Below are 9,048 nucleotides of genomic sequence, written 5' to 3'. Positions count from 1 at the left end.
ATAGTTTCGTACTGGTCTTAGAGGGCACATTTTCCTTTACCTGGGAAGGACAGCACAGTTATCCCAAGGTCAGAGGGCTCCAGTTAACGTGTCCCTGTTGACTCAGTGTTCCGGAGACCCAAAACTGTAATTTAGATAACATGCCGTTTCTGCTTCTGTAAACTGCTTTTTTTGCAGACCAGGTTCCTCATTCCAAACCTTGAGACAACCAGTTTAAAATTGAATTGCCATGGCCTAGAGCAAAGAATATCCTTACATGATATTATTCTACAATGTCATTAATAATTTTTGATATTTTACAACAGCATATTGTACATTTATCCCAAACAGACTTACAAACTAATTCTTTGAATGTTTGGCAGCAATTTAATAAGGATATGAAAGGATTTAATCCCTTCCACTGTGTGGAAGGCCCCCTAGGAAGGCACTTAAGCATTCTATATTGGCCTCTCTTGCCCTTTTTGCCAAGAGGGTCCCTCTTCTCACAATCCAATTGCCTACAGCTGTTGCCTGAGTTCTCTGTTCATGCTGAGGTCATGGTGGCTGATACCATGGATCTGTCTCTCGCCCAATGGCGTGAGCTGGGCCCTCCTTGGAGAAGAAACCTGGGTTCCCCAAGATATGTGATCAATGCCGGGGCCCCGCCAGCAGGAGAGGGGCTCCCAAGGCAGTTGCTGGGCGTGGAGGCCACAGGGGCATAGGCTACCAAGGAGACAGAACTGAACCTCACATCACCCTGCTTCGCCCCGGAGGGTGGCTGGTTAGCCAGAGACGGGTAAGATTCCTCAGCGAAGGAACAACCTAAGACAGGCACAGTCACAGAGGGGCCATCAGGAGAGAACTTCGGGGTCAACAGAGGTGGGGCACAGATCCTCACCCCCCCCCCCCAACTATGCTGGGGCTTGAACACTCGCCCCTTCTGAGGGAGGTCTCCTGCCCCCATGGCTGCTTCCCGCTTGCCAGTCCCAGCTCAGATCGGGACTCAAACAACAGAGACTTGGCTGACAGCAGCTACCCTATATCTAAATCCAGCCTAACACCAGGAATGCTCAGGGCCTTCTCAAGGATGCAAAATAATCCTTTCCATTAATATTTACAGTGTAAACTAAGATTGTTGTTGAGTATTAAATTTGACAGTAAAATAGTAGTCAAGTTTTCAGATTAATTAAAATTGGCTCAAGAAGTATTAACCAAAATTTTCATTTCATGGTAAAATTGCTTAACATGCAATGAACCTAAAGCAGTCATATTTTTGTGCAAAAAATTAAAATTTAAAGTTATCTAGACTGCATTATAAACATTTTCCAAAAGCCTCCTAATAATTAAATCAAAAATGGGGAATAGTGGAAAAATATCATGTAAGGAAAAATATCCTGTAACTAAATTACATCTAAAAAAATTTTTTTCATTTGTAATGCTAACAGCAAGACACCCATGAAAAACATACGTGGTGTCAAAATAAGCCAAAGGAAAATCATTTGGGCAAATATAAAAAGGACCCCAATAAAATTTCCTTTATTAACCTTTGGTTGAGAATACGTTTGTATATTTTCAGAACACAACTCCAAGACCATGTGAATTCCTGCAACAGAGAGGAATTATCAGGAATGCTCCAGCCATGAGGACAAGAGGAAAAACAATCCAGAGATGGAAGACGCTGATGACACTTTGCCATGCTAGCAGTCAAGCAGCTGTGTGTCGCTGCAGGTTGCCCAGAATCAAACCAGAGAGGGTCGGACCTACATTGCCACCATTTGTCCACCGTCCAGAACTGAAATATCATTGCTGACATGTACACATAAGGAACTGTCGGACATTGAAACTTGGACTCAGAACTGTTGGACATTGAATTTGGGACTTAAACATTTTTTGTTCTTATATGTTTATTTCTGATCTACAAATACAAGTTTTTTTAAGGAAAAAAGAAGGGGGAGATGTTGGAAACCGCTCATTGTCTTCACTAGCAGAGAAACGTAGACAGAGAACCCGGAAGGCTGGTGACCTTTGAAGCCCTAGCAAAGGTCAGAGCTGTGCACCACCTCTGTTAATCCAGATAATGGTAGCTGAAGCAACCTCCCCACCTTTACTTATGTAAATCCTTATTGATAAAATAGTCTGTGTGTCACTGGAACCTCCCTTCCTAAGGGCTATGGGTGTATCTCATACCAATAAAAGCTTGGTGAGGCCTGAGCACCAGTGAAGTCCTCCCCCTAGAGGGGGACTCCCGCCTGGCCCCCATTTCCCAAATTAATTCTTTTCTAGTCTCTCTTCATTTTGTGTGCGGCTTTCTCCAGAACCCGAGCCCCGAATAGGTACCCTGAATAACGCGGGACGTGAAAGGGGCTACCACATTACATGTTTTGAAAATTCTTGTGGCACACCAGTTGAAAACAGCTGCCCTAGAAGGTGACAGAGGAGAGAATATTTCAGAGTACCGATGTACTGGCCTTGAGATTAGGATTCTCCTCATAATAGATCATGATAGAAAACTTTAGAATTGAAGTTTTTTTAAAAAATGACATTTACTGATGGTTTATTTTCCCCATATATTGCCCCCTCATATATTCTTTAGTAACTTTGATGCTATAAATTTGTCAAATTTCTTTTTCTAGACTGTTGTACTGAGTTGATACATGAGATCATATCTGGCAAATTATTAACAGGGTCTATATTAACTTCTTACATGGGGTTTCTTCCCTTACAAGTGTTTTTCTAATACCTGAGAATCACACACTACACAGAGAGGAAGTTACCCTTATTTTACTCAACACCTATTATAGGGAGAATATGCCTTACCCAGCCTTAACATTCAGCAACCAGTTTAGAGGAGAATGGTATTTTTAAAGAAATAATAAATCACACATCTTCCTGATTTTCAAGTATAGGGAAACTATGTTTCCTTGAGTTGAAAGAGTAACCCCCACTGGGCAACAATTTGTAGCATAGTAATAACCACAGGTGGGTCAGACAATTTATCAGCTTAAAGAGACTTCTCATTCCTCCAACTGAAATTCCTTTCAATATACATAGTCATCCATTACATACATCTCGGATGTTTACTTAAGAGTCTCCAATTTGGTTATCAGTAAGTTACATCCTTCTCTGGGCCTCAGGTACAAAATCAACGCCTCCAAAGCTCTCAGATTCTTAATTTGCTTATTGGTTTTCCTTGAAACGAGCAGAAAGATTAAAATATCCTATGTAATTTGATACAACTGAGAAATCAGTGGACCATTACATCAGCTCAATGATAAGTGGTAATAAAATCTCCCATTGAAATTTTCTTGAAGCTTTTTTCAATGTGCTTCTACCTTTATTACCTTATTAGACATTTCCAAAGACTATGTAAAAGAAGTCAGAAAGATTAGTGTTGTTCCCATCTCCCAGAATGGAAAAGTGAGGTCTGGAAATGTTCAGTGATCACCTAGCTCATCAGTGCCATGGCTGGGGGTTATATCCATATCCCCAGATGTTTTGCTTCCAAATCTCACCTCACCCATCCTATCTAAATCAATAGTTCTTTAAAGAAAAATTAGAAAACAATATGCTTTCAATTCTTCAATGCTGTCGAAAGAATAAAGTCTGAACTATACCTGGTTTCTTTAACATGTTTTGGATAAAACAGACAAAACAACAAACCCACATTGGCTTTTGCCAGTTTCATTTTTTTTTTTTTTAACTGGCAGCTGCATTTCAAGGAAAAGCTAGTGAACTGCAGGGAGTAGATAGTGGGGACTTCTTAAGGTATCAGGACATCCAGGCCACCGTGAAAGCAGATAATCGACGGCATCTGTTTGGAATGGGAGCGACAGCAAAGAAGTCACAGCTGAGCCCCAAGAAACCCTCAAAATGTGAGCACTTTATTTATGAATCAGCTGCCCACCCTCTGGTTTGAGAATTAAAAAGCCTCGAGCCATACTGTGGTCCTTTCGAGACATGTAATACAAATGCAGTCACAGTATAGCAGTAGTGGCGGGAGAAATAAACACAGCAATCATTTACTGAGAGACCAAGTTCTAGGCACCAGGTTGGGAGTTTTGTGTTTATTATTTTACTTCGTCCTCATAACCCACGATAGGCGGTTATTTCTTTTCTAAGTTCCTACCTGCAGTTGAAAAAACGATGAAGTACACTAGGAAGAGAGCCAACTGACTATTTACGAAATACTCTGTTAGTGCTGTTTTCCGATGATTTGCCATATTTTCACATCATAATACCAACGCTGCTTGCCCAACTTTCTTTAAAAATGAAATATTTAGACATATAATTTTGCAGCCTCTTTAAACTATAGGCTTTTGATGACCATTTTGCAAGAGTCCAATCAAGAGGGAACAAAAGCTTTATTAACCTGTTTTCTCACTCTCCTTCTTTGCACTGTGTATTTGTTTATTATCTGCGAGAACATGCTCCTCATATGGTTTGAAATGAAAGGATGATCCATCTCCTCATTACCAATCCTCTGCTTGGTGATGAGAAACAAAACAAAACATAGGAACAAAGGAAAAATGCCTTCCTGTCATTTCTCAGCCTTCCTTGCTGCTGCTCAGCTGGGACGTTAAAGAGTGGGGTTTAATGAAAGAAGGTGAGAAGGTGAAAAAAGCGTCCTAATGAGCATGTGTTTAGTTATGGAAAGATCACTGAGAAGCGGCTGTGGTTTTCTTTGTGCCTAACATAACACAGGGTCCCCTTAGGTCAAAGAAGCCCATCGTCCTTCCTCCCTCACCCATTCTGTCCCTACCCTAGCAACTAGCTTCTCCACCTAGAACAAATCTCGGGAAGTTTAATTTCTGACGGTGGAGGGAAAAACAATGTCATTTCCCGTCACTAGCTTATAGCTCTTGAGACATATGCAGAAGGTTCTTCAGGCTGCTTGCATCACTGGTAGAGCATCTCATGAGCAAGCATTTCTGACCTAATGCTCAGGATGACAGAGCCCCAGCCTGGTTGGTAGGCTTGCTGACACTTACCCTTTAGGCCGGGAATGAAGAAGCAAATTCCCATCTAGCAATACAGAGGCACTGGAAAACAAAATGCTTTAATGCTTCAATGGAGAGTTGATAATAGCTGTCAGCATGCTAAAGCAATGCTCTGAATTAGAATGAAATCGTGCAGTTATAGTATCATTCTGAAAATGTCTTTAATCAGTGAGCGTCCCAGCCCTGTGGTGTGAGCATCACACCTAAAATACCAAAAACAGACAAACAGACCATGAGAGCCAAACTCAGAAAGAACTCCCCAAACTCTAAGAGTAATGTTTTGGTTCACCAGCTATAACAAGTAGAAAAAGGAAGCTTAAAGTACAGCTCCTTTGGGATCAGCAGCTCTCTCAGGGAGGCAGGACCTGCTTCCCCCACGTCTACGTCCAGTGTAACTGTTAACGCGAAGGCGGGGAACAGAGATCTTGCTTCGTTGTGCTCTTCACTGTACATTTCACTGAGTGAATAACCTAAATTACACGGAACGGCAGCAAACTGGCTCATCATAGACAGACCTGCTCTAATTCTAAAAGGATAAAGAACCAAAAAGAAACAAACAAACAAACAAAAACCAGACAGCCTCACATGTAGCAGTGCAGGAACTAAAGTCCAGTAAGGGGCTGCCACACTCTTTCCTCAGAAGGTCATGAGTTCAAATTCAACCTAGGTTTGTGGTCTAAGGACCATGTAATGCCTTGTGTTAAATGTACATGTGCCTTCAGCATAATGTTCCCAATAGGGATGTTGACAGCTTGCATTTGTCATTCTTGCTGACTCTCTTAGGGAGTACAGTGGCAGGCCAACCACATGTGGAGACTAAATCACTCCCTGCCATATGAAGGGGATCCTTACAAAATGTAAACTCTGGGGCACTAAAGGACAGCCCGCTTTCACGCCGTCTATTCTCTGCCCCTCTTCCACCTCTGATAAAACAGTGTAGCAGCTCTTTGACTGGGAGTCTAACACGCTGATGAACCCAGGACAGACTTTAAATTTTAAAGACCTACAAGCATGTCCACAAGAAGAGCATTTTCCACACAACATCATAACTCTCTCTGTTTCCACAAAGCATTCACTTGGGGTAATAAAATACCAGGTCACAAGCCAAATTTTGACTCCATTACTGAGCATTATCCTTGAGCTCTAAATGGAAAGGCAGAACAATTCATGAGCTGTCGGGCTCCAGCCTTACCCCAACCCCGAGCAACAACAGAATAACAGGCTAAACAATGATAGCTGCTATAGTCACTACTTGATTAGATTCTGAATGACTGGCTCTGTCCATGGGTCACTTCAGCCAGTCGCTCAACAAATAGATTTCAAACAATTTGGATCCTAGGCTTCTGCTTGTAATTTCATAGGATTCAGTGAAGAAATCCACCACCCATCAAAAGAGATTTGAGGTGACTTGGAGACACTTAAGGTAATCAGATTGCTTCTCTTCATGAAAAAGTACAAGTTGGTGTGGCTGAGTTGAGACGGGAGATTTCCACGGATTCCTTCCAAGGTTGTAAATGGTTCCCACCTCTAGATTTGATGTTGACCACCAAGGGGTAAGTTGATGAATGGGAGAATGCACTATAAGGGGCACCCCCAAAATGTGTCAGTGCTGTGCCTCTAAAGGGCGCTAAACACTTGGCCACCCCAAGAGCACAGGTCACCAGGCTACAGGGGAGAGTGGCAGCCCCCATGGGAAACCCTGTTGCCTGAAAGCCTTCCTTCCCGGAGCCCAGCTTCCCAGCGTTACCTGCTGTCTGAAAGACGTCCCCATCACAGCCAGAAGAGCTGCCTAGATCCTATCTTTCAGTTACCGGCAACCATCTGAAACTGCCCTGCTAGGAAGTCGAAAGACTTTGAAGTTATTTCTTGTCAAGTCATCAGATTGGAAAATACTGGAAAGTCACGAGGAGGGCAAAACTTTGTGAATATTTCTCCTGCCAGGGCTGAGGTGAAGGTAAAATCTAACAACCATGACCCCTAAAAGGAAAAAAGGCAACAGATACTGAAGCCTCTCCCCCTCCCCACCTACCCCCTTATAAATCTCCAGAGTGGAGGTGGGCTGAATCTGCCCCAGGCTGAGGCTCCAGGTTTGATGGCCAGTGCTCATCCCGCCCCTACCCTCCTATCAAACATTCCTCCATCTATTAATGGGTCCATCAGATCTTAGTTTACAGCCTACTCCATCTGCCTACCTAGTAGAAATTGATCATCTCAGTTGTGACCATTTTCCTGATGAGGAAAATAGGAACTAGTTTTTTCTAGCCTAAAGCAGTCTAGGGGGAGAGGGGGGGGGGCGTGTCAAAGGCACTCTGCAGGAAGCCTTTCTAGACTTGGCCAGATGTTCCGAAAGCACTTACAACCTTCCCACCTCGCTCCGTACCCACCCGCCTCGGGCTTCCTCCCCACTGATTTCCTCTCTTCCTTAAGAGGTTTGCTTTTTTGGATTCTCAGCACGTAGTTCAAAGATGGGGATCAGATCTGTTACAAGAGCTGTTGGGCTCTGCGCTTGGGCCAGAGGAGGGTGGAGGTGGGAACGAGATGGATGTGTCCGATGAGGACGGGGGCAGAATGTGCTAGATCCCTGGCGAGGTGTCATAAAATGAACAAAATGAACGCCGAGGCGGCCACGGAGCGGAGATTTGGGAACCGAACCAAGTGCCTGCCGCAGGGCTCTTGGGGCCAGAGTGACGTGGCTCCATCAGGTGGAAAGCCTGCAGCTCTCCCCCGACCCCACTCGTGAGAGAGAAAGATGTCTAAACAGCCAGGACCATCGCCGCCACAACCATGCCCAGGCCGAGGGGGAGGGAGGGAGGAGCCTTCTCTGCTGAAACGGCGGCCGGGGCTTGTTTGTGGGTTCGCGATTCACCGTGATAAATGGAAAGACCAATTAAGGTCTGATCCGAGCACACGGGAGGCAGACGGTGGCTGATAGTGGAACCAATTAACGAGCATGTCCCCTAGTTCCTGCCGCGGCCGCACGGTGGATGCCCCGGCGCCTGCGGCGGCTCCCTCCGGGCTCTGGAAAGGGCTGTCCTCCTCCCGAGAGAAGGTGCGAGGAGCGGGGCCCCGAGGTGGCTGGGGAGGGCCGTGCCCTGCGGGGAGGCTCGGAGCCAGCCGCCTACGGAGCCCAACTGTTTGCCACCCGGGCCGGGCGGATGGGGCGCGCCCGAGTCACCCGCCGGGCGGGGACGGCGGCTGCAGGGCGCCCGGGCTCAGCCTGGCGGTGCCCCGAGGGCGGAGGACAGGTGGCTCAGCGGCCGCCGCCAGGTAGCGAGCGGCTCGGGAGCTGCGCGGCCCGATCCCCAGGTTTCGCTTGCACGGGGCCCGGCTGGCGCTGCCCGCGGCGGGGGCGACCTGGCTCAGTTGGTCGGGGGCTCCAGGCAGCCCCCCCGGGTCCCGGGCGCCCTCGGCCTCTCCCCTCTCACTCCCCTTTCCCTTCCGGCTCATCCGGCCGCCCCAGACGTGACCCCCGCGCAAGGTGCTGGTGCTGCGCACAGCCGGGGCTGCGTGATGGATGGCCCCAAGGTCGGGGGCGGCGCGGGCACCAGCCTCTCCCCAGCTCGGCCGGGATGTGAGGGTATCTGGGAGCAGAGCCAGGTCATGGCAGTGGGGGCCCCTGGGGACCGCGGCGGCGGAGGAGGAAGAGGAGGAAGAGAAGCAGGTGACTCGGGTCGGAGGGGCTCCTCCTCTCTGGCCCCGGGGCGGGCTCCCAGGCCAGTCCCCCGCGGCAGCAAAGTTTGGAGCCCCTGCGCGCGCCGCGCCGGTCCCTCCCCGCGCAGTTTCCTCGGCGGGGTCCGTGCCTCCGTCGCTGCCCGGGCAGGACAAAGGCTCATTAACACGTGATGGACCGCGCCTCATAAATGGGACTGGATCGCGAGGGAGCCAGAGACAGCGCGCGAGCGGAGGGAGAGGCAGGGACCGCGCGAGCTGGGGGAGGCGCCGCGCACCCGGACCGGCGGAGACGGGCGGCCCCACGCCGCGCCAGGCTGGGCGAGCGGGAGGACCCGTGCAGCGCCCGGGGAAGGGGCGAGGCTCGCGGGCGGAGGGGGCTCCCAAAAACGATCCTTGTCAC

This window comes from Myotis lucifugus, unplaced genomic scaffold, assembly GCF_000147115.1.
Source record: "Myotis lucifugus unplaced genomic scaffold, Myoluc2.0 scaffold_152, whole genome shotgun sequence".
Lineage (NCBI taxonomy): Eukaryota > Metazoa > Chordata > Mammalia > Chiroptera > Vespertilionidae > Myotis > Myotis lucifugus.
The sequence above is the reverse complement of the archived record's forward strand: the minus strand, read 5'-3'. Positions refer to the sequence as shown.